The sequence below is a fragment of the Arachis ipaensis genome, chromosome B06 (assembly GCF_000816755.2).
Source record: "Arachis ipaensis cultivar K30076 chromosome B06, Araip1.1, whole genome shotgun sequence".
In the NCBI taxonomy this organism is placed as follows: Eukaryota; Viridiplantae; Streptophyta; class Magnoliopsida; order Fabales; family Fabaceae; genus Arachis; species Arachis ipaensis.
Genome location: NC_029790.2, coordinates 132254611 through 132270635, shown reverse-complemented (window position 1 = coordinate 132270635; position 16025 = coordinate 132254611). Strand labels below are relative to the sequence as shown.

Here is a 16025-nt window from a genome sequence, read left to right as displayed (position 1 = left end):
CCAAATTTTAATTTTAAATCAATTTATTTTTACAAGTATAAAAAATAATATTTTAAAAATACTCTAGAGATGCTTTTAGAGAAGTGAAAGTTACGTGCTTGACAAAATCATGAAAACACAATATGAATGCATACCCTGTATATAATGGTATACATGAGGTAAAAAAAGAATGGTATTATAGTAAATTAGTAATTTATGAAAATGATATGAGAGATCGACAACAATAACATAATTTCTTACTTTAATCATATTAGCGTGATCATTTCTTTATCATATATAAGTGGAGAAACTAAAACCTTTCAATATGAAAATTTTCGTTTCATGGTTATTATAGAATTTTTATTTTCTATCTCTAGAGAACTATTAACTAATTTTAGTTATACTGAAATAAATTGTATATAATAAAGAGTTACAAGACAGAATTCGCATTTTTCGATGATAATTTCATTTAGCAATTCATTAATTTATTCTAACAATATAAAAAAATTAATTAAAATATATCAATAATTTAAATCTAAAAATTGAAATTATAAAATAATAAAAAAATACTAATATGAATAATGTATTAAATATAAATTGAAATTATATAAAATGAGTAGCTTATGCATAATCAGTGATTATATTTCTAAGGGTTCTCATTTATTTTCTAAGTAGTATTGTATGGATCTAACGTTATTATATATAGTCAAGGAAGAATTTAAGGATTAACACTATATTGTAGAATATTCAGGAAGCCATAAAACTATTATTAGAAGTGTTCTACTATTGAAGGAGCTGAGGAAGCTTGATGCAAAAGAATGAATTTAGTTAAAGCAAAAGCATATATATGTAATAAAATATTATTCTTACAAGTCATTTGTGTTTTCCACTTTGATAAGAAAGGTCGTTTCCAACTTTTTATGCTTTAATAATTTGAGCCTAACTGCTTAATTCTAAGAGCATATATATGTGGCTCTAAATTATTTTCAACATGAAGAGATTCACATACAGATACTTTACTATACGTAACATTGGTTGTGGCCAGAAGTTATATATATCATAAGAAATTAAATTAATTTATATTCACTCTCTCTAACTTGCAATATTAGATTTGCGGATCTATACCTTGCATGATAAATATTTGGGCCCCGAAAATATATGAAACATTATTTATTGATGATATGATTAGTCATCTTGAGCGAGGCATGTGATGCCAAATTAAAGCAACTACGAGTGTTTATAATTTGATGCCTAATTTTTGTTTAATTTATTTTTATATTTTTAAAATTAAATATTAATTTTTTTTTTACTTTTTTACAGCAATTACTTGCACTTACACTACTAACTGAAACAAAAGAAATAAATTTGTCAAACGATGATGTCATGACGAATTGACAATCTCTTTTAAATTATTACTATGCTATTAAATAGAAATATCAAATATGATGGAAATGATTTTATATCTTAAAAATAATAATAACGCTTGTTGACATGGGTATATTTTGAAGTCTGATCATACAACATTAACATTTAATTTTTATATATTTACTTCAATGAATGTTATTTTAAAAATATAAGATAAAAAAATATCACGTCCAACTCAAAATATTAATAAGATAATAAGTTAATGAATTTTTTATCTTATTAATTTTCTACTATTCTTTACTTTTTTTAATGAAAAACTAATTCTTATATACTCCTCACATTTGGTACTTAATAATTTTTTCATAAAAATAAAGAAAAATAAATGACGAGAAATTAAAGAAAATTTGACATATACAAAACTGAGGGGGAAATTTTGAAAAGAGAAAAATAATTGGTTTGACAGCAATAGTTCAGCTGGAATTATAGAGAATAAGAGAGAGACAAGAAGAATTTAAGATCCTTAATTGGTTAATCATTTAAGTGTATGCATGAAAACGACTACACCATGCATGCAGCTTGATTTGCAGCCAAAAGATTCATCAAGGGGAATAAAATAAATATATGAGGATGCTAGGTTCAAACACCATACAAGTGCCAGGTACTAGTTTTTAAAAAGGTTCTATATCAGAAACTTAGAGATGAAGAAAAGAGAAAAATAACCATAAAAAATAGAAGAGTAGTTTTGTTTACAATAATAACTTGCTAAACAAGAAATAAGTGAAAGAGCATTTTATTGAATGAATATTATTTCAAAGGTAAATGCTACCCAACTCCCTCTAAAATAACATGTAAGTTATCCTTTATTATGTGTCACATTGTAATTGGTCCTTATTTTAACCATAGTTGGGGCGCCAACGTCATCGTCATCTACTGCCCTCCCACACAACCTCTCTTCCTAGTATAGTCAGCGCCTCTTTTTGCCATGGATCACTTCTTACCCACATAATTAATGGTTAATTTGGTTATTAAATTTTTTTATTGAAAAACATATCTTTATTTAATTATGTGATGGAACATATAGGCGATGAAGTTGGCGCCCGAACTATGTGACACATAATGAAGGGTAACTTACATGTTATTTTAGAGGGGGTTGGGTAGCATTCACCTATTTCAAATAATCTTAATTACAATTGAACGAGAGTGTGTAATGCTAGAAATATTTTACTCTAATATATACTAGCTGTCAAAGGTGTGAAATAACTATGTAAGCTACCAAATTTTATTACATTAGTCATAACCAACTCTTGAACTATTATTTATTTTCATTCTCAATTTTGGAGCTGATTTCTACCTTAATACCCCCTCAAGCTCAAATTGGGTTTAGGAATAATTCTGAACTTGAGTTGTACCTTGAGTTGTAATGTAATCAGGTGTTAAAGAATCAATTATACTTTTGATCTTTGTAATATAATCAGATACTATTAATTCATGCTTCTTGATCGTTTTGATTTGTACCTTGAGTTAATTCACTCGATATTTAGTTGATTCTGCAAAATATTCTTCTATCTTACTCTAGATTTCATTCCTAAAGAAAATGCCTACTTTTTTGTTCTTAAAATATGTGTCCATAGATGTCAAGAACCATGATTGTAAATTATAATCATCATGTAGCCACTGTTTGTAGTATTGAGATTCCTGAATATTGAGTTGATCTTGAAGACTCGAGAATCTTAGAGGAATTCGATCTTTGTAGAGATGATCTTTTAAGTCTTGACTTCGAATGAATACAATTGCTTGTTGTTGTCATGTTTTGTAGTTTCATTCATCAAGTTTGTCAGCAATTAGATTAAAAGGGCAGGAGTTGAAGAATTATGGTGGGAAAAAAAAATTTGTTCGAAATAATTATAACATTCTGATTTACTCCTAAATTTTAGATTTGTCAAAATTCGTAAAATTTTCAAAATTTATGTTTTCTATAAAATTATCTATGGTTGAAATAACTATGAGTTTTTGATACTATATAGAGGTTCTATATCAGAACTTTAAAAATAAAGAAAAAAAAGAAAGAACCAGAACAAATAAAAAGATAATTTTGTTTACAACAGTAATTTGCTAAACAAAAAATCAGTGAAAGAACATTTTAGTGAATGAATATTACCTCAAATTATCTCAATTATAATTAAATGAGAGTGTGTAACACCAAAAAGACTCTACTCTAATATATATTAGCTGTCAAAAGTATAAAACAGTTATGCAAACCATCAAATTCTGTTACACTAAGATAACTAACTCTTAAACTATTTTTTATTCTCATTCTCAATCTTGGAGTTGATTTCTGGCTTAATAGTTTTATTGTTAACATAAATAAATCCTTAATCTCTTCAATGTTTGATAGTGCTATAATTTATTACCTTTTATATAGATGGTTTTGATTTATAAAAGTAATTTCTTATTCTAATTGACCATATTTTTTTATAATATCGTATTTGCAATAATAAAAATTTAAATAATATCACATATTAAAATTTAAATATTTAATTTTGTTAGAAACAAAAGACCAAACTAAAGAAAGTGTTTTGTGTATTATTCAGTCTGATCAAAAGTATAATGTACAAGGGGTATATATAGGTGCCAGAAGAATCAAAGTAATAAAAGCATAGAATCCTACAATTAATATACAGATATGATATATAAATATAAACGATACTAACTGATCTAAAATGATTCTAATGATTCTCTAATGATTCTCTAACATCCCCCCTCAAACTCAAGTGGGAGCTAAGGATACCATCTTGAGTTTGGATAACAAAGTCCAGAAACGAGTCGGGTGATGAGCTTTCGTGAAGATATCAGCAGTCTGATCCAGTGTTCCAACAGCAATGAGACGAACAGCATCAATAAGGATACGTTGCCGAACAAAGTGACAATCAATCTCAATATGTTTGGTGCGTTCATGAAAGACATCATTATGTGCAATCTGAATAGCACTGCGGTTGTCACAAAAAACATCAGTAGGGGACGACTGAGGAGTACCCAAATCTTCGAGAAGCCAACGAATCGAGATAACCTCAGCAGTGGTGTCAGCGAGGGCACGGTACTCAGCTTCTGTGCTTGATCGAGCAGTAAATGTTTGCTTCTTAGCACGCCAAGAAATGAGAGCATCGCCAAGAAACAAACAGTAACCAGTAGTAGAACGACGATCAGTGGGATCACCAGCCCAATCAGCATCAGAGTATGCCTGAAGAGACAAAGAGGAATAGACAGAAAAATAAAGGCCATGAAATAAAGTGCCTTTGCTGTAGCGAAGAATGCGAAGAACTGCCACATAGTGAGTAGTACGAGGAGCTGACAAGAACTGGCTAAGTACATGAACTGGATAGGCGATGTCTGGTTGGGTAACAGTTAAGTAGACGAGTCCTCCAACTAGCTGTCGATAGAGAGTAGGATTATCCAAAACAGTGCCATCCATAGGAGTAAATCGAACATTAGGCTCAAGAGGAGTAGACTCAGTGCGACTATCTGTAATTCCGGCTCGAGCAAGAAGATCTGAAGCATATTTAGCTTGAGAGAGATAGATACCATCATTAGTGGATATGACTTCTAGACCAAGAAAATAGCTGAGAGAACCAAGATCTTTCATCTCAAAAGTACGCTAAAGGGACGCCTTGAGATCAGAGATACCATCAGCATCATCTCCAATAATGGTCATGTCATCAACATACAGAAGTAGAAGAACAACTCCACGTTCACTTTTACGAATAAAGAGAGCATTCTCATGAGGACTGCAAGTGAAACCAAGACTGCATATGGTAGTGTTGAACTTGTCAAACCATTCACGAGGAGCTTGCTTAAGCCCATAGAGTGCCTTGCGAAGGAGACAAACTTTGCCAGAAGAACAAGGATAACCTGGAGGGGGTTTCATATATACCTTCTGTTTCAAATCTCCATTAAGAAAAGCATTCTTCACATCCATCTGACTGAGAGACCATTTTTTGACCGCAGCAATGGCAAGAAGAGCTCGAACAGATGTGAGACGAGCAACAGGAGCAAAAGTTTCTTCATAGTCAATACCATACTCTTGCGTACAACCCTGAGAAACCAATCGTGCCTTATAACGGTCAATAGAACCATCAGAGCGAGTCTTGATCTTGTATACCCATCTGCTTCCCACAATTTCCTGATTAGAAGGAGAATCAACCAAGTCCCAAGTGTGTGCTTTTTCAAGTGCCTGTATTTCTTCCTGCATTGCTTGTTGCCAATTTGGATTTGTGGAGGCTTCTTTGAAAGACTTAGGTTCATGTTGATGAAGAATAGTAGAGAAACAATGATAATCAACAAGATGAGGAGGTGGATTTCTCACCTTGAAACAACGAGTGGAAGGAGGAGGCATGACGGTAGGAGTTGGAGCATCGTCCAGTCCAGAATCATCGGGAGATGGAGAAGGCAGAAGAACAGGAGGCTGTGGAGGGTGAATCGAGACAGAACCTGTAGAATCATCACTAGGAAAAAGATCAACATTGAGGTTAGAGAAAAAAGGTGACTGAGTAGGAGGAATAGACTCAAAGGAGGAGAAACGAGAAAACATATGATGCTCCCAGAAGACAACATGATGAGATATACGAATACATTTAGAGAGAGGATCCCAACAACGATAACCCTTGTGTTCAGTGTCATAACTAAGGAAACAACACATACGAGCCCGAGGTTCAAGTTTGCTATTCATGAGGCTGAAGAAGAACAAAACAGACACAACCAAAAACTCGAAGAGAACTATAATCTGGGGAGGTACGATAAAGACGCTCAAAGGGAGTAACATTACCAAGAACAGAAGAAGGGAGTCTATTGATGACATGAACATCAGTAAGAACAGCTTCATCCCAAGTACGCTCAGGACACGAAGATGAAAGAAGCATTGCACGAACAGAGTCAAGAATGTGACGGTGTTTGCGTTCAGCTCGGCCATTTTGTTGAGACGTACCAGGGCAAGAAAACTCAGACAAGGTACCCTGTTCTGCAAGAAAGTTTAAGAGTTTTGAATCACGGTATTCCATAGCATTATCACGGCGAAAGACCTTAATGACCTTGGAAAACTGAGTTTTAATCATAGTGGCAAAGTTAATATAAATCTGAGGTAACTCATGCCGATTGGCCATCAAATAAACCCAAGTAAAGCGTGAATAATCATCAATGAAGACAACAAAGTATCGAGCTCCTCCCATAGAAGCGGTAGGAGCAGGACCCCAAACATTAGAGTGAATTAGATCAAAAGGAGAGCAAGCAAGAGAGGAATTATTGTGAAAAGATAAAGCAAGTTGTTTGGCAGTTTGACAAGAAATGCAATCAAAAGATTCATTAGGAACCTGACCTAAAACACCTTGAGACACAAGAGGACGCAATTTTCCTAAGGAGCTGTGGGCAAGACGTTGATGCCATAAGTGAAGGGTAGATGGAGAAGAAGCAGCACATAGATTTGGTACAGGAGGAATATGAAGATTCTCGACTTCAAACAACCTTCCAACCTTACGTCCAGTCCCGATGACTTGTCCCATCCGACGATTCTGTACACGACAACCAGAGATAGAAAAAGTGACATCAAAATCCAAATCAACAAGTTGACCAACAGAAACAAGATTAAAGTTTAAGTTGGGAATAAAATAAGTATTAGGAAGATTAAGAGTAGACTGGGAGATAGAACCCTTGTGTGTTGCGTGCAAAAGGGAACCATTAGCAGTGTTGACAGAAGGTGCATTTGTAGTGGAAGACAGAGACGAGAAGAGATTACTCAATGGAGACATGTGATTAAAACATCCCGAGTCAAAATACCATTTAGAATCACCTGAAGGAGTCGAAAGAGCAGCAGGGGTATTACCAGAAATGGAGAGAAGGCGCCGAAGAAGAGATGCAATATCAGATAAAGAGACAGAAGACGGGTTGAGAGGTGCAGAGGTGGTAGATTCAAGAGGAGCATCAACAGCAGAAGCAGGCTTAGAACGTGGTGGGCGAGTAGGACAAGTAGTAATCAAATGTCCAGAGAGCTTGCAATAATGGCAGAAAAGTTGTGAACAATAGTAGCTAATATGACCTTTCTGGTGGCATGTGCGACATTCAACAGAGGGATAGACGGAGAAGAGGTGCCCAAAACTGTTACAATTTTGACCGAATATATCCTTTCTGTGTGTGGTAGCAAAAACAGCTGACTTTTCCATAATAGCAGATACAGAGATCACGGAGAGGAGAGAAAATCTGTAACTTGGGAGCCGAAAACGAAAAAACAGAGAGCAGAATCGGAAAGAGCTCACCAAAAAACTTTAGGGAGGGTCCCACAGCGTGCCACGTCAGCAACAAGTCAGTGCCACGTCAGTGCAAAGGGACACGTGGCGCTGCGTGATTGGAGACAGGGAGGCGCTGACTGGGCGGGCGAACACGCGGGTCGAAGGGCGGTTCGGGTCGGGCACGCGGGCGAGCGGGATCCGTCTGGCTGCTTGGTGACACGTGGTGCGTCTGGAGTCGTTGATCTAGGCGCTGATCCAACAGCGCTGGAGGCGTCTTGAGGGAGGGCTGCTTCAACTGGACAGCCAACTTTGACCGGCGCGTGGCGGCGCGTTCGGCGGCGTATGGTGGTGATTCTGGTGGCGTTGGAAACGTCGCAACGAGAAGAAGGCTACGGTAACGGCGGTGACTAAGGCTGGCAATTCATACCCTACCTGCGGGTACCCAACCCGGTCCAACCCGTTCGGGTAGGGTACGGTCCGGGTATGCCTGCAGGTAGGGTAGGGTACGGGTTTAGGGTGTACCCTACCCTACCCTACCCGCACCTCAAATATAACACATATTTTATAAAAATTAAGTATATAGTAAAGGAAGTAAGAGTTAAACTCACAACCTCTCTTATGTAATGACTTATAATAAGTGAACAACCACTAAACTAGTTGGTTAATTTAGTAATTTAGAGCATTAGTTTGTTATTTTTTATGTTATTAATATGTATAAAATTTGAAATGATTGAATTTTATATTTACTTTAAAAAAATTTGATATTTCTGCGGATAGGGTAAGGTAGGGTAGGGTTTAGAACTTTAGGGTGCGGGTAGGGTTAGGGTTGAGAGATTCTCAACCCGTGGGTAGGGTAGACTTTTAATAGAATTTTCAACCCGCGGGTAGGGTTAGAGTAGGGTCCAAACCCTACCCTACCCTACCCATTGCCAGCCCTAGCGGTGACGAACCAAAGCGTCGGGAAGAAGTCGAAAAGTGAGCACAAAGTACTGCCGGAGGAAACAAAATAAAAGGACTAGAAACTAATTGTTTCTGAAAAAAAATAACCTAATCTCTTGATACCATGTTAGAAACAAGAGACCAAACTAAAGAAAGTGTTTTGTGTATTATTCAGTCTAATCAAAAGTATAATGTACAAGGGGTATATATAAGTGACAGAAGAATCAAAGTAATAAAAGTATATAATCCTACAATTAATATACAGATATGGTATATAAATGTAAACGATACTAACTGATCTAAAATGATTCTCTAACAAATTTAATAACAACTTCAACCAATTCATTATTTCACTCCTTGAGGTTTTCGCCTTTGTAAATAATTCTAGCTTATATTCAATTTTTTTCCCCCGTAGTTGAACTAATATGATTTCATTTAGTTTTCTTTAATTTTTGGGAAAAGGTTCTACTTTAATGATTTTTACTAAAAATTGAGCGCAACAATCTTATTATTTAGAGAGACCTGCTACACATACAAGTTTTTTTGGCTTACAAGTCTTATAAGTTGGCACAAGCCCAACAAAAAACACACATTACACTCCCACATTCAAGAGTAAATAAACGCACGTTATTCAACCACTTCCTGTTTCCAAAGCGCGCTACTCACCATGCATTATAAACTACTCTTCTTCTTCTTCCTCGATGAAAACGAGTTTCTTGCCAAATTTGAAGATAATGGAACTTCATAAATACACCCAAACGATTACAGAAATACACTCAAACGATTACAGAAATACACCTAAAGGATTACAGAAATACACCCAAACGGTTACAGGAATTCACCCAAACGATTACAGAAATACACCCAAAGGATTACAAAAACTACACCCAAAGGATTTAAGAAATACACCCAAAACTCGTTAAAGTATACCTTATGCATAATTCAGAATTCTTTCTCTTTCTCCTCCTCATCTTCTGCTGCTTCTTCTTCTTCAAAAACGATTTCAGAGCTTGATGTAAAAAAAAATAGAAATCGAGAATAACGAAGAAAGAAAACAGAGAGAAAAGCACGTAAATGAAGAATGAGAAAGAGAAGACAAGAAATGAAAGAAGAAGAAGAAGAAGAAGAAGAAGAAAAACGTGCAGCAAGAAGAAGAAGAAGGTGCAGTGAAAACGTGCAGTAACGGTTGAAGAAGGAGAAAGAGAAGGCAAGAAACGAAAGAAAAGAAGAAGAAGAAGAAGAAGAAGAAGAAAAAGAAGAAGAAGAAGAAGAAGAAGAAGAAGAAGAAGAAGAAGAACGTGCAGCAAGAAGAAGAAGAAGGTGCAGTGAAAACGTGCAGTAATGGTTGAAGAAGGAGAAAGAGAAAGCAAGAAACGAAAGAAAAGAAGAAGAAAAAGACAAAGAGGAAGAAGAATGTGCACAAGAAGAAGAAGAAGGTGCACTTGTAAAGACTTGTATAAAAAAACACTTGTATGTGGAGAATTTCTCTTATCTAAAATAATGAAGATTTTTGCCGAGTTAGGGTTGAGGCTCAATTTTTTCGATATGAAAGGTTTGTGCGTGTCTTCCCCAGATATGGAGTCCTGGAGTACTAGACCAATCTGTGGGACAATTTTTTTGTAAGTGTCAGGTCGAAGAACTCGGACCGTGCGAGTTCTTTGAATTTTAAATTTGGCTCAACAAATCACAGGGTCCGATTTGGAGCTGGTGAAATTTTGAATTTTCGGAAGATGGAAATCGGACCCTCCGTGTTAGGGCTGGAAGTGAGTCAAGCCAGCTCATAAGCCAGCTCGAGCTCGACTCGTTAACAGCTCGATAAGCTAAGCTCGTGAGCTGGTGAGCCAAGCTTGAGCTTGAAATTGAGCTCATAAATTAAATGAGTCGAGCTTGAGCTTGGATAAGCTCAGCTCATTAGCTCGTGAGCTAGCTCGATTTTATATATATATATATATATATATATATATATATATATATATATATATATATATATATATATAAAATTTTTAATTATTTTTTATAAGTTACATATTCTTTTTTTATTGTGATTAGAATCAAATTTTTTTTTCCAAAATTAAGAAATTTTTTTCTCCTCTTTACTAATTTTACAATAAGCCAGCTCATGAGCTCGAGCCAGCTCGTGAGCTTTTGGTGAGCCGAGCTTGAGCTTAAGAAATAAGCTCAATTGTTAACGAGTCGAGCCGTGAGCCAAGCTCAATTTTCGTGAGCCGAGCTTGAGCTTGGTCTAGCTCGGCTCACTTTCAGCCCTACTCCGTGTAGTTAGTAGTGTATAATTTTTTTGTGAGATGGGTTATGAAATCGCATGGTGCGATTTGAATAATTTATAATTTTTTTTTGAATGAACTAAACCTAATCGCAGGATCCGTGTTGTTTGTGACTTTATATAAAAGTGTGTGAATGCTGGATCAGAGTAACCCGCATCTTCTTCTCCTTCTTCAACGACTTCTTTCTTCTAGTTTTTTGTTTCTCTATTTCTTCCATGCTTGGCATGATAACTAAAAATCTAGTACTCAAGCTTATGATTTAGTACTCAAATTTTTCTAATATCTAAAATTATAATTTGTAATATTAATTATTTATTTATTATTATTTAAACACATATTTCTAAATTTTAAAAAATACTAATAATCATTCTCATTATATTCCTAAATTCATTTTCTAATAACAATAATAATTAACTTCCTAACCATGATAATTATAATTAACAAAAATTTAAATAATCGAAAAATAAACTTACGTACTTTTAAAAATTAATACTAATCATTCAGTTTTAATTCCTAAATTCAATTACTCACAACAACAATAATATTTAATTGCCTAACAATTATAACTAAAAATTTTAAAAAGATATCAAAAAAATGTTGTATAAAAAAAATAATAATTCGGTTTACACTTTATAATTTATTTTCTAAATATTAATAATTCACTTCCTAATAATAATAATAATTTAGGACGACACTGTTTGGAGAGTGACTTTTGCGTGATGTGTGTCCAGCACTCCACAAAACGGACCGTGTTGCTAGTACTCAAACCATCAGCACGGTCCGATTTTTTGCCTGATACCATATTCATGTGAAGCCCCTCTCCTTTCCATAACCGAGTTCAGCACCAGCTCAGCTTCCATATACAAATTAAAAAGCCTAGGGTTGACTTAGTTATTTGATGAGTTTTTTCTATTATTATTATTATTATTATTATTAAAATTAATTGTTTAAAATAGATAAATAATTGCACCACTTAATTAAAGCTGAAGTTGTACTTGAAGTGCTATATAGCTTCCTTATATCTATATATAATGGGAGAAGCATATATGTCCAAGAATACCATTATATTTTGGGTACAAAGAGGAATATATATGATAATTTATATTAGTGAAACTTTACCTCAGAAATCCACCCAAATTTGGGGTTCCAACCAGTACTTAACTCTATCTATATCCATTTCTCTTTCATTTTCTTCATTTGCAACGACATAATAAGATTCCAACACCAAATAAATCTAATCTCTCAGAAATTATAATAAATAGATTACTTTGTACGCTAACTCATTGTTAAAACAAAATATAAATATATTACTCAACTATATTAGTGCTCTATCCACTTTTAATTATTGATGCCGCCGAATATATATATATATACACGCAGTTATAAATATCTATACATTATTATAAATAATTATTAGTACTATAGATGGTGATTCAATGAGGTCATGAACCATTTCTTATGCTCCAAATTAAATTTCAGGCATTCTATAAGTCACTATCCTTTTTGTTCATAATTGAGAGAATGAATAGAAAGAACAATGAGGATAGAGCCACTAATTAAAAACAATAGCTTTCGTTAAATTATAAAATCATCAATTCAATGTGAAATTTTCAAAAGTATTATCATCATAATTTAATTACGGCTACAATATGGTTTTAGTTGTTATAGATGTATAAATCATTTTAATTTTAGTCGCTCTAGCTAAATTTTTTATTTCGTTTTTGGGTCATTGCATCTTTTTCTTATTAATTATTAGGTTTTAATTCTTATCGTTAGTTATATTTAATGTTCAATAATAATAAAGGTGAGAGAAATTTATAATTTCGTAAAATTTTTAATTAGGTCTCTATATTTTTTTTTTAATTGGATTCTTACAATAAATTTTTTTTTCAATTAAGTCCCTCTTAGTAATAATTGATTTAATTTTATAGGGACTCAACTAAAAAGAAGAATTGGTACAGAGACCTAAATAAAAGGAGAAAAAAAAAAGTGTAGGGACCCAATTAAAAAAATATTTTGTACAAGGACCACTACAAGAAAAAGGCGTATTTGTAACAAAAAAGGGTCCATTGCAGTAAGTCCCGTTACAAAAAGTTTTTGTAACGAAAAATGGAACTGTTACAATTCAATACCATATTTTGTAACAATTTTTTCTGATACAAAAAACCAGAAGCCGTTACAAAACTAGTAACAAATTTTGATCTTGAAGGTATTTTTCGTGACAGTAAATTTTTTTTCTATCAAAAAAATTTGTTACAAAATGTAACATAATTTGGTAACATTTTTTTTCTTCAGTTACGAAAGTGAATAAGTTATTTTGTAACAACTTTATTTTTATTACAAATTACGTGCATAATTTAGTAAATTAGTTTTTAAATTAACTAATATAATAACGCTTTTAATAAGCTAGTTTACATCTATTTAATATGCAAAAACATACATAAGTCAAACAAGATCCTTCTAGCTAAAATTGTCTTGAAACAAAATAACATATTGCGCATTACTTGCGTATCAGCTATATCAAACTTTTCCTACAAATGATTTGTCAAAGTTAGTTAGCAGAAATAACTTCTATAATAAACTGAATAACAGAAAATATAAATATATATTACCAAAACAATGTCGCATATTTTTTGCTTGACATCATCTCCAACTTGGCTCCATTTCTCTACATCCAAAGGAGCATTTTGTCTTGTAACGATACCCACTTCAGATGCAAACAGATCAGCATGGATGCCATTAGGAGCTAATTTCTCCAAAGAGATCGGCAATTCCAATTTCCCATTTGTCTTTGTTTTGATAACCCTATTTGTTGCAATCCCATGCGAAGGTCCCCTTTTACCAATACGCCTATCAACAGGGGCAGTGGGTGGTGCTGAAGTAGTGTCTGTCGGGGCTGGGACAAATGCTGCTGGGGCTGGGGCAGGGGCTGCATGGCTGCCAGGGCTGGGGCAGGGTCTGCCGGGGCTGCAGGGGCACGCGCTGCAGGGGCCGTGGCAGGTGCTCGTGGTGTATAACCAGATGCAGCAGCCCTTGTCAATCTCCGTGTAGCCATTATGTTACTCAATCTACAATAAAATTAACAGAGATAAAATTAGAAAAATGAAATAAAAAAATAGCAACATCGTTTAATATACAATTACACAAAGGAAAGCACATCAATAAAAGTTGGTACTTGATTCAAAATATATTATAGTTTTCAAAAAAGTTAAACAAGTGGAATAAAGATTGAAGAACTTAGCAAATACAAATATGATGTAATTCATAAAGTTTAACTACTTTAAAGGCAATCACCATTCCTATACAAAAAGTGGATAAAGTATATTCACAATCCTATACAAAAAATGGATAATTTAGCAATTGCAAATATTTTGTATTCCCCAAAATAAAAATACTAAGAAGTCAATCACTATCATTTGAATCTTCTTCTTCTTCTTCTTCTTCTTCTAAAGATGTTATACAACATCTCATAAGTAGCAGAATCATTCTCCCTTTCACAATCAATTTCATTTAGATCAGACACATCTATAGTGGATGTATCTTGAAGTATCTCACCATGATGCACCCATGTTTTATAAGAGGTCACTATCCCCCATTGGCGTACATGATGATGAACTTCATTTCTAAATTTGAACATAAAATTGTTGCATTTGGGACAAGGACAACGTATTTGATTTTTCACACCGGGTTGAGAGAAGGCAATATCCAAAAATAATTCATCGAGGCACTTCCTAAACTCAGGAGTACGCCTATCAAAATTAACCCAATATTTCTGGTAATTGACCATTGGACTAATTTCTGCAGCAGACGAGAATGGATAGAAGGATATAAAGAGTGAAAACAAAAAGCGGGGCATGACATAACATAGCATCACAGCGGCTATCACTTTCAAAATCACCAAAAAAAGTGCAAACAATAGAATCAAAATAATAAAACCCAGAAACAAAAAATAGAACAAACATATCAACTCTCCAAATAACCTAAAAATCAAATAATCAACCATGTTACACACCAATACTTTCAACCACAACAAAATCAGCATAATCAACTAACAATATTTTCAACCACAATAACAGCAGAATCAATGTTCAATATTTCAGCTAAGATTATCAACTAACAGCATATTTAACAATACTCAAATAAACTGAAGTTACCTTTAGCAGAAACGTAATAGGACCAGACCCGACCAGCAGGAGAAGAAGGACAACCGAATCAGACCAGCAGAGGCAAAGGACAACGCCGGATGAGCAGAGCAGCATAAACTATCCTAGATTAATGAAATGTAAAATACACAAAATTATTAACAGAATTTAAACAATATCTCTATGTTACTAAGGATCAAATAGTTACCTACTTTACTCAATTCACAAACACAAAAGTATAAAAAAAATATTGGAACAGAATAAAAAGAAAGCATAAGCTAATAACACTAATATAGTCAAACAGATATAAAAACTAATATTTTCAGTCACAACATCAGCAGAATCAAGGTTCAATACTACTTTTAACTGGACTTATCTTCAGCAGAGGAGACGAGCAGAGCAGACCGCCAGCAGACCAACGAAACACGGCTGAATTAGAAGAAATTGAAGACTGCAACACAACACCAGAAGAAGACCCTTTTTTAAAAATTCATCATTTCACTATCAAGCTAGAAGACAAACTTTTTAGTGCTAATAGAGGTCTCTTCTGTTTTATTATGTAACTCAGGTTTTCCAACTTTAGTATACAACCCTCAAGAAAGAAAAAAGAACAAACAGAACAACATATTAAATCATTTATTTTTACATAATTAGCATCAATTTTTCTCTTCTAAACCTACAATAAAACAGCAAGAATTACGTCCACAAAATTAATTTACAACAACTACATATTAGAAAAAATCATCACCTCTAGACTGAAGAATGGCAGAAGCAGATCCAAGTTCAGTTCTCAGCGACGGGTTGGGGCCGTTCCACCGTCGAAGACGCAGGCCACCGGCGAAGAGATGTGACCGCACGATCAGAGCTTCGGCACGAGCAAAGCTTCGGCAGGAACAGCGCACATCCAGCAGAGGACTCACCCACCAAGACGACCACAGATACGGTGGTAGCAGAAACAGAAGAGGCTAGACGTAGAGGCAGAGAAGGCGGAAGGCAGCGGAGCCAAGACGGCCACGCCGACAGAGACGGAGGTGAGGAGTGGCACC

The 16025-nt window shown here is 34.3% G+C and overlaps 1 pseudogene; it reads right to left on the bottom strand.

The window, feature by feature from the left end:
* On the bottom strand, window positions 4280-5374 carry LOC110264184 (annotated as a pseudogene).